Source organism: Dunckerocampus dactyliophorus, chromosome 14, assembly GCF_027744805.1.
Source record: "Dunckerocampus dactyliophorus isolate RoL2022-P2 chromosome 14, RoL_Ddac_1.1, whole genome shotgun sequence".
Classification (NCBI taxonomy): domain Eukaryota; kingdom Metazoa; phylum Chordata; class Actinopteri; order Syngnathiformes; family Syngnathidae; genus Dunckerocampus; species Dunckerocampus dactyliophorus.
Genome location: NC_072832.1, coordinates 8,346,120 through 8,360,213, shown reverse-complemented (window position 1 = coordinate 8,360,213; position 14,094 = coordinate 8,346,120).

Here is a 14,094-nt window from a genome sequence, read left to right as displayed (position 1 = left end):
CTTGCCTCTGCAATTATTCCCTCTGTTGGAGGGAAACAGCGCGAGCACCGCGCAGCTCATCATGATCGGCCTAAAGTTGCCTCGGGAAAGTTAAGAGCAAGGTCACAGTGGAGAAGTGCTGCATGCCATAAACGTCACATTGGGATTGGGCAAAATGTCGCCATTTACTTGTGGGTTGCTGCTGTGAGGAGCGATCGCATTCATATGGATGTTGTGTATTTAGTAGATTTTACCAGCTATTTATTCCTCTCATTGATCCAATGTTGGTTCTCTATCTTACTAACGTGGCACACTCTCCTCAAGGGGATTCTCTGCTCCCATTGCCAGCTTTCCTATAGCCTGCAAGCCCCTCTTGCTGTAAGTGTACGTGTGTGTGTGTGCTGACATGGGGCTGAGGGAGCAGTGTGCTAATAGAAAGTCTATTGACTGGGCCAGTCACTCATGGCTGCTATAATAGCTCCTGGGCCACTCTGGACGCTAGTCGATAACTGCTGCTTGTCTCTCTCACCGTTGTGAGACCGCTTTCAGCATGAGAGCAAAATTAAATGTTTGATCGACCACCTTCAAGATGCAGTTTGTGGTGCGTGTTTGTCAGAGAGTGCATCGGTATTCATTTCCTTCATTTTTTTGCCTTCCGCCAAGTATTTTATTGCCTTTGTTTGTTAGGAATATTGGTGCCCAGGACAACAACAACAAAAAAACTACAGTGGAACCTTGGTTTTAGATTGCCCAGATTTGATTTTTAACAAAAATATTTGCCCCAAATTTTCCCTGTTTTTTGTGCTTGGTACAACATTGTGTGTGTAACAAACTAGTCAGTTTGCCTTGTATTGTTTCATTCTGCAGACTATAAAACAAGGCACTCAATGAGTTGGTGTCACTGTCCGTGTAGTAGACTGCTAAATAACCTGCCATGGGGCCAAAGGAAGTTACAAATGCCAGCACTTTGATAAAGAACACGAGAAACACGATTGAAAACAAGAAAGAACACACGGCAAAGTACCGAGATGGCGCAGTCCGCATCAACGGGAAGTTTCATTCTGGTGTGGAGATGTGTTGGCATCGAGACAGGAGTCAAAGAGGCATTGAATCTTCTTCAACTTCTTTTTTATTCTTATTCTATTTTTTTAGTTTTGTTATCGCTCCTATCTTGCTTTGTTTGATTTTTTTTAAAGTATGAAGTATGAACCTGAATTTCACTATAGGTCAATTTGCTCATTGCCTTCCTGGAAATTATGGATTTTTTTGTTTGTTTTAGATTGGCCAAAAAGGTCTTAAACCTGTGTGTTACATTTTATAGCATTGTATGTGTGGCAAAGCATAAACGTATAAGTCTAAGAACAGCAGTACTGCAGCTGCAAGGTCTCCATCGATCACACCGGCTGCCTTGTGGTGCATAATGTCCCTAAAGTAATGCTCCTGGGGACGAGAGGAGGAAGATGATTGACAGCTCTGGCATTCAGATGGTGGGGGTGGGGAGACAGGTGGTGACAACACAGCAAGGTCCCTGTCAGGGGAGGCTGAATTTGGAAGGACTTACCACCAGCCCACTTAAGGCTAATGATGACACAAGGCATTATAGGTATGTTGGTGACTAAAATATATAAAACCCTCCTCTTGATCACATGACGCTCAGCGTTTTAGCGCTGCATGAAGCGGCTAATCCCGCTGTCTCGCCGCTAACCTCCGTCACCTGCTTCCTGTCACGGCCGGGAAGCGAGGTCGTCACATTTGCAAATACCTTGAGAGTCACTCGCATCCCAGCATCGACCTCCATTACTCGTCTTTGTCAGCAGCTCGCACGACCTTGAGGCGCAGTGTCCTCAGACAGGAGCGTCGATTCCCGACTTGAGATAAGCGGCACATGTATGCCTCGCGGCAGACAAGGAGGAGAGCGGCTAATATGATTACGACTAATTTCTGACAAACTGCTGGTAACGCAGCTCCAGGAGGGAAACGCTTAGCAGACAGACACGGCCTGTATGTGTCCCGACACACACGTGAGCATCTCACAGACAAGCTGATTGAGTTAAGGTCAAATTCACTTTCAAAAGTATGCCGCCTCCCTGCATGCAGAAAGCTGACTTCATTATTGTCATTTTCATGGAAGGAGAACCTGCAGGAAGGAGGCACACACAAAAGTATCGAGACATTTCTAGAAGCTGTTGGCGCGCACCTGGGGGGATTGTTGTGCAGGTCAGAGGTCACCGGTCTTGTGCAGCTGTTTTCACGGGGTGCAGCGTGACAACAATAAAGACATGCTGGGCCACACTTCCAACTCATCCCAAATGAGTTCAGATCATTGCTCTCAAGTTCTTCCACATGAAAGTGATCCGAGCGTGCCTTTGTGGACCTGGCTTAGACAAAGTAGGAACACTAAAGGCCTCCCAAAATGTCCAAAATGTAGTTAAAATTCAAGAGTTGAGCCAAAACCCTTGTTGATTGGTTCATTCATTAAGTACCCTATTGACTCAAATACAGACAGTATTTTTCCCAAACAAAAACCTGAAAAAGATGCGTTGTCTTATATTTGGTCTCTAGAGATTTCTACATGCGGTAACACTTTACATTAAGGTACACAAAATTACAGTAGTTAATGAGGAACGAACCTACCTAACCCTAACCTTAACCTTAACCATAACCACTACTCATTAGTTACTCATTTGTTTTTCATTAGTTCCTCAGTAACTACTGTACGCATTAGTTCCTCATTAGTTCTTCACTAGTTCCTCAGTAAGTAGTCTAAATTTATGTGCCTTAGTCATTAGTTCCTCATTAGTTCTTCATTAGTTCCTCAGTAACTACTGTACGCATTAGTTCCTCATTAGTTCTTCATTAGTTCCTCAGTAACTACTGTACGCATTAGTTCCTCATTAGTTCTTCACTAGTTCCTCAGTAACTAGTCTAAATTTATGTGCCTTAGCCATTAGTTCCTCTTTAGTTCTTCATTAGTTCCTCAGTAACTAGTCTAAATTTATGTGCCTTAGTCATGAGTTCCTCATTATTTCCTCATTAGTTCTGCATTAGTTCCTCAGTAACTACTGTATTTTTGTGTACCTTATTGTAAAGTGTGACCGCATGTAGAAATCTGAACTTCTTAATATGTTTTCTTAAACCATTATTAGAGCCCTGTAGACATGAATTAACACCCCTATAGTCACCTTTACACTCCTATTATTCTTTCTTTACACCACATTGCGCAACACTGATACGCAGGCTACGGGATCACTGCAGGGACATAAGAGACGGCCGCCGCTCATAGCATACAGCAAACTACCGAGCTAACTAGTTAGCCTCCAATTTAGTTGTTCTATACTTTTGTGTTTCAAACAGATTGGGTAAGAAGGACAAAGTAAGAAGCCAACAACGTACCACTTCCACACGGAATGGGAGGAGACTTTTTTTTCTCACTCTATCATGTCAGATATGCCATGGCTGACTCTTTGCGCTATTGTATCTAAAGTACTGTAATGTCTCATAAATGCAAAGTACTGACGCCTAGTGACCCGAATACTACACATGACTTGTCTTTCAATACTTTTTGACTAATAATAGGCCATAGTCAACCACAAAACATTTGTTAAATTTTTTTTAAAAAACTGCGATAGCATGTATCCCCTGTGTCCGCAGGGGGTCTCAGCTCATAACCCCTACAAATGGAGGGGATCTACATTGATATTGCGTCAATGTGTCACCTGCTATCTTTCGGAAATCCTGCAAACGACACAAACTATCCTGATGCGATTTTGCACAATTGCATGATGCGAATCTTAAGCGGGTCAACCCAGGGGTTGACTAGAGGCGGCATGTGACAGGTGTTTAACGCAGATTGCCAGACAGTGCGGCGTGTGTGCACTCGGGAGTAATGAGCCCTTCGTTTCAGATGAATGCATCTGTTTACAGCTTGTTGGCAAACAGTTATCATTAAATGAAAGGCCCTGATTGGCAAAAGATGCTGGCAATTACTTGCTCGTGTTCCGTAAACGGAACGGGATCGCATAAACACGGCTGTGGCGATGAGCACTTTTTAAAATCGGTGCAAAAAAAAAAATCTATCACTCAATATATAAATCACACGAGATTCAGTTACTTAGCGGGCTTTTCTGAGTAGCAGCAACGCTTGCAAGCTGATAACGTAAGACGCCACCTGTCAGGGCCTGTGTGAGAGTGACTAATACATTGCATGCCTGCAGTTTTGTTTATCATTTTGCTGGCTTTGGTTTGCCGTGTTGACACATTAGAAGAGGCACACATGAGCAAACTGTCAACGGCAACGACGTCAAACCGCCCACACCAACAGGTTGTACCAACCTGAGCCGTACCGTGTATTTCTCCCTACAGTATTTGACATTTGACTCGGTGGCCTAACATAATTTACAGTGAAACGCTCACTCTGTGCTGGGATGCTGCGTGACCTCCCGTAGAGAATAATGGAAATACATATAACCCGTTTGAGGGTTATGTTATGTATTTTAACATTATTATAATATACTAGTTCAATAATTCAATAAGTTAACCACTGCTGATATACGTTTTCCAAAAGCTTAACAACTGCCTTTCAGCAATATAAAACATCTTTTGCACGTGTATGCATATAAAAATGAGTGTTTTTAAACCTTTGTTCCTTTGGACGTGGCCTGAGGTCGGAGTGGGATGACCACCTAGCTGTGAAGTCACACCGCCGAGTGATCTGCTCCGCGTGTCTTCTCAAAAAGCGCGGAGAACTGCTTTGCTGAGTAAATTACGGCACTGATTTTACGCGTTAGTTACAGGAATCGATGTAGCCGCATTAAGTGATGTGGCGGGCTGTATCTGGCCCATATGCTTCTCGTTGGTCACCTGTTTGCGGGGCTGTGCCATGACTTCCAGTGTGAAGACTAAGTGCTTTTTAGTGTTGTACTGCACACACACTGTAGTCCATCTCATCTGCTCCACTGATACAAGAGTGCCTCATTAATGACCACATTTATTCACAGTGTGGTCTGCTTTAAAGTGAACAGGGAATGTGTGTATCATTAGGGGGAAAGGATGGTTAATTCATTTCAGATTTTAATGATTCATTTCATCCAACCTTTCTCCCATTAAAACCGTGAACCGCTTCACACTGGAAAGATTTAACTCCTGGATTTGGATATGTGAGCTGGTTTCACTGTTGTTGCAGTCACAGTAAGACGTTGGTGCAGTGCGGCTCGTAAAGCAGAGACCACGGGCTCCATAGACACATCTTATCATAAAGGCGTTCAGGGATTTGATCCATTCTTTTTAAGTTTGCAGGCCAGCAAATGCCACAACTGAATGGGTGTTTACGGCGCTATCGACTGACTTCTCAGGAGCTTTGAGGATTACGCTTTAGATCAAATGTCTGCACATTATTCCAACCCAGAATGGCCAAATCTTTCTCTGCTTGACCACCTCCCCCTGTTTTCTCCTGCTCCCACACAATGCTGATCCATTACAACAAACTGCTGCCTTTTTATGTCCCTGTGCAAAGGTAATTTTCTGCTTTGCTGAAACTTTTAATTGAATTTCTGGCTTTTTTTGGTTGTTATTTGTGCTTTGGGAAGCAGTTTTATCCAACATTTTTTTTTGTATACAATTTAATAGAAGGTGGTCAGTAATGCAACATTTAAATACTGTTCCGTATAGAAAATGTTTCCTGGGCATTTTGTTGTTATGAAATTAGTATTTTAGTAAAGGGCAAGGCCCAAAAATCCTAGACATGTCCGTTTGACTTGATTCATTGGCGCCAATGCAAGTTGCAGTAAAAATGTATTATAAATGTTTGAATTATAACCGGAGAATTGAGGACGGGGTGTTAATGGTAAGCAGGAGAAAAGGAGGATTGTTTATAAATCAAATATTTTTGTAGTTAGCGCATAGAAGACCTGTTTACGATTTTCCAAAATACGATTTTTCACATCATTAGAGCCCTCTACACATGAAAGTGGCTGGGGAGAGGGAAGTGTGGGATTCCCTGCTTAGGCTGCTGCCCCCCGTGAGCCAACCTTGGATAAGTGGTAGAAGATGGATGGATGGATGGATGGAAGAAAAAACGTAATAAAGTGAAGCTGTGAAATTTGAAGCGTGGATTGGCAAGGGAGGACTGTTCTGCAAACTTTATGGAGTTATTAAAAACGCCATCAGGATGTTGCCTACAGTCCAACATTTTTGGACACAACACTAATTTGAGATCTTGGCGGTTATTCACTTTTAAGTGGAGCATTCACGGTATGTTGTATTCGGATCTTTATTTGGATCCTCTTGTTTGGCGCACGTGACAACCCTTCCAAACATGAAGCGTTATACTGTATTTGGCGTTTTGGGTGAGCCTTACAAACTACCGTAAATAACAGATTTTGTAACATTTTCCCATAGTAAATAACGGGAATAATGCATTGCAGACACGCTGCGTTAAAAATTCGCCCGGGTTTCTGAGCGCTCGCAAGATCAGCTAAGGTTCACCCATGCGTCTTGCAGGTTGTGTGCGACGTCAGGTGTGTTTCTCCAGAAAGCCTCGGCTGAATGCCGACGTGTACAATGTCAGAGGTTCCACCGTACGATCATTCTGAGGAAATCAGCAAAACCGTGTAACCAAAATGCAACCGTTTCCCTTGATTGCATAAGCCCTACACAAACATTTGACACTGACGGTTGTAGCCTCGCCACAGATAACAAAATGGAGGGTGTTGACAAGGGAGACGGAGCACCTGACTAGCTGCCTGATGGCTGTGACAAACTAATTTCAGCTGCAGACACTCTGTCTGTGTGTGCGTTATACTTTAGCTTGCCGGCTGAGGTTGTTGAGATGACAGCAGTCACTTGGGGGGGGGTGGATGCATCAGATGTAGCCGTCAACTGACAGACACACTTATTACACTGGCTGTCCCCCTCCTGAGTGGAGGCCCAGATACATACAGGATTAGGCCAAATGCTGCCTCCCTCACCCACTTTATGTTTTGTTTACTTTTGGTGCCATTGTCTCAGCGCCATGAGAAGTAGTTGGTTTATTCGAGAGGGTACAGTTCAGACGTGAGCATGTTTTATTCAAAATGACTTTTGATCAGCAACAAACAACAATGATTTGTCATGGAAGCCTCCAGATTGTGAAACTGGGTTTAAAGAAGCGTGCGCTTCATAATGAATTTTTTAGGGTGCGCAAACACACGCACACACACGGCCAAAACTCACAGACATTTACATGGAACATGCAAGATAACCCACCTGTGCTTCACACGCACACACACACACACACGCATGCGCACGCACACACACACACACACACACGCGTAGACGCCTCCTGGCTGCCACAACGAAGGTGTCAGTTCAGCGTTTTAATTAAAGCATCGCTCCCCCCAGCCGTGCAGCAGCAGCAACAGCAAAAAGCTTTTTACCGGAAGAAAGCATTGGCACTTGGCAAAGCGTCGCCATTTGGAAATACAGCGAGACACATTTGAATTATTGCAGAAAGCAAAACAAAAAAAAAGAAAAACAAAGTCTGCGTGACTGCAGAAGCAGTCTTGTTGGCTCTATTTGAAATGAAGGTTTAAAACGGTGGATATCATGTCAGAGTTATCTGTTCATGATAGAATTTAATTATCATGTGGCTACATAATGACAAAAAGGTCAAAAAGGCAGACAAATACAACACGCAACAAGGAATTTGACTTTAGTTGAATTGGCTCTCACTGTACTGCCATTGGCTGGCGACCAGTCCAGGGTGTACCCCGCCTGTCGCCCGAAGTCAGCTGGGATAGGCTCCAGCATGCCCCCGCGACCCTCAAGAGGAGAAGTGGTATAGAAAATGGATGGATGGATGGATGGATGGCTCTCACTGTACACACACACAGACACATCAGGAATAAGTCATGCTGGGCGTTCAGAGTTGAGTTTTAGCTCCCGGCTGAGATGAAACAAGAACGAGAACATGCGCGTACGAAGACCGCTGCGATGCTAACTCTGTCGTGTTGCACATGTAAAAACACTGGATCGCACCCACAACTACGGACAAGCGGCGGCGCGCAGCGATACAAACGGAGAGAAAGCAACGACTTTTTTGCGATGCAAATGTATTACTGGCTTGAACACATTTTGTTTTGAGAGCTTAGCTGAAGAGACCCCAGCAACTGCTTTCCTCCGCAACGAAAACCAACCAGAACTCGACTGGTGGGGACAAAGTGGGGGGGAAAGTCGCTGTTGATGCACTACACCACTGATGGGGATGTCATACAACTAACAAACTAACCCTTTAACTTAGGGATCCCCAACCTGGCCGGGGCCCTGTACCGGTCCGTGGGTGGGGCCGAACTGGTCCGTGGAGATTTGTGGGAAGACGAGCCAGGGCCGTGGGTGCAAAAAGGTTGCGGACCACTGCTTTAACTGATTCGCAAAACAATGCAGGTGTGTTTTGAAATGATTGTTGTCACATAAATTGATGCTAAACGATATTGCTGTCCACATTTTTAAGACCAAATAAGCCACTGTTATAATAATATATGGAAAAGAATAATGATATATATTATTTATTATTATATATTGTTAGTGTGACATGTATTTTGTCAGTACAGTCGGAGGTTTTGCGCGGCGGATACTTCAAGCAAGAAACGCTTCCTGACTTTCGCTTTCAATGCACACCCTTTCTTGCTAAATGTAGCGACCATGTCGCTAAATTGCCAACATGGATCTCTCCTACGTGTGCCACGTGTTACAACGAGCCAAATATAACGAGCGTAAGTAGAATCGCTCTGTGACTGAGGGCGCAGACAAGTCTTGAACAACACTGCCACTTCCACATTACGTGTATTAGCCTTCATAGGAGCAATGCAATACTTCTGGCTGCCCTGTTCTCACGAGACAGCTTTTCTCCAAACGAGAAATCTCGTCACGTTTTAATCTCGCGAGATCTCGACACCACTAGCTCTCAGATTTGTTTTTTTTAAAATTTACTTTGCAGGAAACAATGAGCAATGTCGTAAATGTCCCTCCTGTTCCTGTCCTGCGTGCTGTCCTCGTCTTCTTAACATGACAGCTCCTCTGTGCCAGGTGAAAGTTTGGCCCAAGGCCTCTAGGACAGCTCCGGCATGTCAGCACCACGGGCTTCACCAGGATTGCTGCCATCAGACATCTTATCTCTGTCTGCAAGAATTAGCACAAGGCCTCGTTTGGTGTTTTGTTGGTCGTTTCAGGCCGCCAACCTCCATTCTCCATCTCTCAAATGCCAGCCGAGGCTTGTGGGGCTGAAGCGGAGAGGGAGCGGGGGCAATGTTTTTAGACAGGGACGCTCTGACAGGCAGTGACAATGAACAGCTGAGTAGTGATGCGGAAATCTGTTTGGGCTCACATCACCACTGTTGACGGCAATAGCCATTCGCAGATGAAATTCGTCTTGACTTAAAAGATGACGCCGCTGTGTTTAGAATGTAAATGAAGCTAACAACAATATATTGTCCTTGTTTTTTTCCCCTTCCTACATCGCAGAGGCTAATGTAATCAAATTTTTCAAGCGGGTGTCATTGCCGAGGTTCTTGTTTGTTCATTTAGCAGTCGCCAGGAGGGGTGACTCAGCGTGCACTTTAGAATCCTCCAGAGATCATAACGGACTAATGAAATCACCTCCTTTGCTTTGTGCCGCCCCCGAGTCCGGTGGATCCTTGAAAATGTCAATGGAAGATACAGTATGCTGACATTTCCAAATGATGCAGGTGTACGTGGTCACACTTGAAAATGCACGGTCACCAATTTACACACGTGCAAAAAATCAGGACACCCCATTTGATGGGTTCCTGGCGGTTGTGCTCCGAATGCTTTGGGAAACATGCAAGCGTACATGTGATGCAGATATACGCCTTTTTTTTTATGCTCATTAGACCAGGGGTGTCCAAAGTGTGGCCCCGGGGCTGTTTGCGACCCGTGGCAGTGTTTTCATCGGCCCTCGACACATTTTAGAAATACAACTAAACAAGAACACTAACAAAAACAATAAAAGAAGTCATAACAGAGAAAGACGAGAGGGTTCACTCTGCCTCTGTCTGTGTGCATTGGTTTTATAGTGGAATGAACGGAGAGAGTGGTCTCCCATCTTATGCATCCTCTTTGTGGAGGCGGGGCTACGAGCTACTACCTACTACCCTAGCAGCAGTTAGCTTTGTGAGCCAGCATACACATGAATGACGGCACAAAAGCGATTGCCACAGCCGCAGTGGGGGAATATTTCGCTTTTAAACAGAATGAACACGGTGAGCGCATGAACACTGACGACCGACACGGACGGTTTTCTCAACTGGGAAAAAAAAACACCAATGGAGGTGCTCGGGCAGCCGAGCCTTCGTCCCGAGAGTCAACGCTTACTGAGGCGTTTGGTTTAAATTGAACAAAGCAGTGCAAAATGGCGCACACTCACAGACAGTGTCGCTGGCTGCATTGCAAAAACATACATACAGGCAACGTCTGTGTCAAGCTAACGTCTCACACAGGTACACCGTACACTACACTTGAGTACCATATAGTGGTTCAAATGTGAATTACATCTCTAATGAAAATAATGAAAAAATGGTCTCAAAAAATGTTGGCAATAATATCGACTATCACCGATAATTTGTAGCACAATTATCAACCAGCAAAATATATTGTGACAGGCCAGGTAAGATTTCTTTTTTATGAAGTGTATATTTTCAGAGTTAGCACAACACAAAGAAAACCTGTTTACGCCCTTCTAAATACGACTTTAATATTATTAGAGCCTTCTAGACAAAACAACACCCAGTGAACGATTCCGATGCGTGGGTAAAAGACTCCTGTATCGCCAATAATCAGCCATCACTCTTTAGATGAATCGATTGTGGAGACATGCACCGGGTATTGCGAGAGAAGCAATCGGTTGACAGTGTCTTATAAACAACGCGAGAGCCCGGGCTGCCGGCGAAATGCGCTGGCTAGCTAGCTAGGGCCAGCGTGCCAGCGAGGTAGCGATGTTTGAACTCATAACATTACTGACACCGAGTGACCAGTTTAGAATGCTACATATTACGTCTTTGAATGCATCTTCTGAATGCCTTATATTTGTATTTTTGTTCATTTAGCCATTTTTATGCTTGAAATTGCTTAATTCAGGCCAAGAATACATAAGCTTAAATGTGCATATTTTGTAACTAATCAATCAACCAGAGAACAGCAAGAATTTACACTCCTGATCAAAATTTTAAGACCAGAATTACATTTTGGACTGTTGGAGCTTAAGGAGGTTCTAAGTAGAGCATCAAAATGCAAAAACAAGAAATGGGAGGGAGACCATTTTTTTTTGGAGTAAACAATTTATTGCAAACAAGCATTCAACTGAACAAGGCTGATCAAAAGTTTAAGACCATAGCTAACCCCCTGAAACCCCCCTAAAATAGAAATAACATTTTCAAAAAAGGGACTCATCAATGCAAATGGGTTTGGGCATGCTTGATGTCAGTGCTTCGAGGAGGCGAGTGGGAATGTAGGTCCAGGTCGTGAAAATGGCTTCACGGAGGGCATCTACCATCTGGAGATGAACATTTTTATAAACCTCCCTTTCCATCCATCCCCAAATGTTCTCAATTGGATTAGGATCAGGGTCACACGCAGGACGGTCCAAAAGAGGGGGGTTATTCCCCTGGAAGAAGTTCTTTGTCAAACCGGCATTGTGAACTGCAGCGTTGTCCTGTTGAAAAACCCAGTCATCACCCCACAGACGAGGGGGCCTTCAGTCCCGAGGGATGCCCCCTGCAACTTCTCCACATAGCTTGCTACCGTTTGATCCCCCTGCACAACTTGAAGATCCATTGTTCCATTGAAGGAAAAAGCACCTCAGATCATGACGGTCCCCCCCCCCCCCCCCCCCCCCCCCCACTGTGCCATGTGGAAAACATCTCAGGTGGGATCTTCTTGTCATGCCAGTTATGTCGGAAGCCATCGGGATTGTCGAGGTTACATTTAAAACGTTTCTTCAACCTTTCAGTGTCCCATGTTTGGTGTTCTCTCCAAACAGCCAGTTTTGTGGCATTGAAGGAGACGAAGGCTCCGAAGACGTTTTTTGTTCTTAGAACCCTTCTCGCGCAGATGCCGTCGGATGGTTATCGGACTGCACTCAGCAACAGTAACAACCTTCATTCGGGCCGAGGATCATCCCGTGTCTTGACGGGGCCGCCAATCGGATCCTTCGCCTCAGGGCTGGTGACATTTTTTTGGGGTCTACCACTTGACTTTTTTGTTCCGGACTCCTCAGGATCTTTTACAAAGTTTAAAATGGCTGTTTTACTGTGTCCAGCCTCAGCAGCAGTGGCTCGCTGCAGCTCAACAAAAAGAGACAAAGCTTTTTTGCCTTTGCCATCAAGAGATCATGACATTGTGAGTACCTGATAGAAAACTTTCTTTTTGCAATTTGAAGCTCTAATTTGAACCTCCTTAAAATCCAACAGTGCAAATTTTCCAAATTTTGATCCGAGTGTATTCGTGAATTTATTTCGTAAAACCGACAAAGCTTTGAAATTCGAACCGCAGAGTGGTAAGATGATCTTCAGAGTCCTGTGATCATCAATATGAATGAGCTGCGATATCGTGCCCCACCGAGGGCTAAGTGCAGCGGTGACCTCGTCTTCTCACACCCTCCCTCACTTGAGACACACACAGGTAGGATGGCCACGGTGCAAATGACATGATACCAGTTTAATGTTTCATTCCCTTCACCACCTGTTTACTACAGTGGGCCATGAAAAATGTGCAACATCTCTCGCCGGTTCTGACTTCCTCTCCCTCCTGGTGTCTTCTTTCTTTGCACCCGTACTCAAAATGAATGATAATATTCGTAAACATGTCATTCGATTGTGTAGATATCCTGCAGCTCAGTCCTGCTCTATGTTGATGTTTTAAAGTCAACAATTACTGGAAGCAGGCGTGGTGCGTCTTCCACAGTCGACTGCATCAGTAGCGTTACTATGGCAACTTGCTGTGAGCGCCAACCTTTGAAGCTGTTCCCTCATTTGGAAACAACACTGAATATACTTTTTCTAACCTTCAAACATGCTTGCTGCCTTTTTTTCCCCGCTATTCAAATGGGATCACATCCACTCTTTTGCACGCTTACTCCATCTTTTTGCCAGCGAGCTCCTTTCACTTTCCATCCTGTCGTTTGCATCCAGTATCTCACGAAAGTGAGTACGAGCCTCATTTTTCGGGGACAACGCGACAAAAATGAAACTTGCCGTTAATTGGTTTGCTGTCCACTGAAAATGACTCAACGCCAACGTTCCCTCTAAGCCTGCACGAGTGCTCTCGTGTTCTCAGTTTGCAGTTTAGCGTATAGCTAATGGTGCAAAGGAGTTAAGAGCTAAATGCTGCTTGCTAACCCTGTTTTATGGCGAAACGAACGGGCAGTGCAACATCCACTCACCAAGTCGAAGTCGAAGAAAAGCAGTCACGTGTGCCGTAACTGTCCAGTGTTTTACCGCCGTGCTTTTATTTTGATGTTGCGAGAAACTATGTGTTCTGTGTGATATTCCACAGATTTTTACCGAACAAAACATGGGGTTGTGTGAGCATGTGTGTTTCCTGAAGATGGCAGCCGGTGAAGTTTCACACACAGCGCCCTCCAGAAGTGCTCAAACCGTGAGGTCAAAAAGTACGGAGACGATCCACAAAAATTCATCAGTCCATAAAGGTTTGGATTTTTTTTATACTTTTTTGGCACTTTCCAGCCTGGCCTTCCAATTGCGCTTGCAAATGAGTGGTTTGGTGCCTTCTGGCGCAGCGATTATACTTCCTGAACAGCAGATAGCGGTACCTTCACTCCTGCTCTCTGCAGGTTGTTGCTGATGTCACCACCAGTTGTTTTAGGGTTTTTCTTTACAGCTCTCACAAAGTTTCTGTCATCAGCTTCTGATGTTTTCCTTGCTCTGCCTGTTCCATGTCTGTGTGGTTTCCTTCTTCTTGAGGACATTGCAAATGCTTGTAGTGTCTATAACCAATGTTTGTGCAACGGTTCTGATTGGTTTTCCATCTTCTCTCAGATTCACAATAGACAGATCTCAGGTTTTGATGTCGTTTTCACCTCTAAATGCGGTCTACACAGGCAAAACC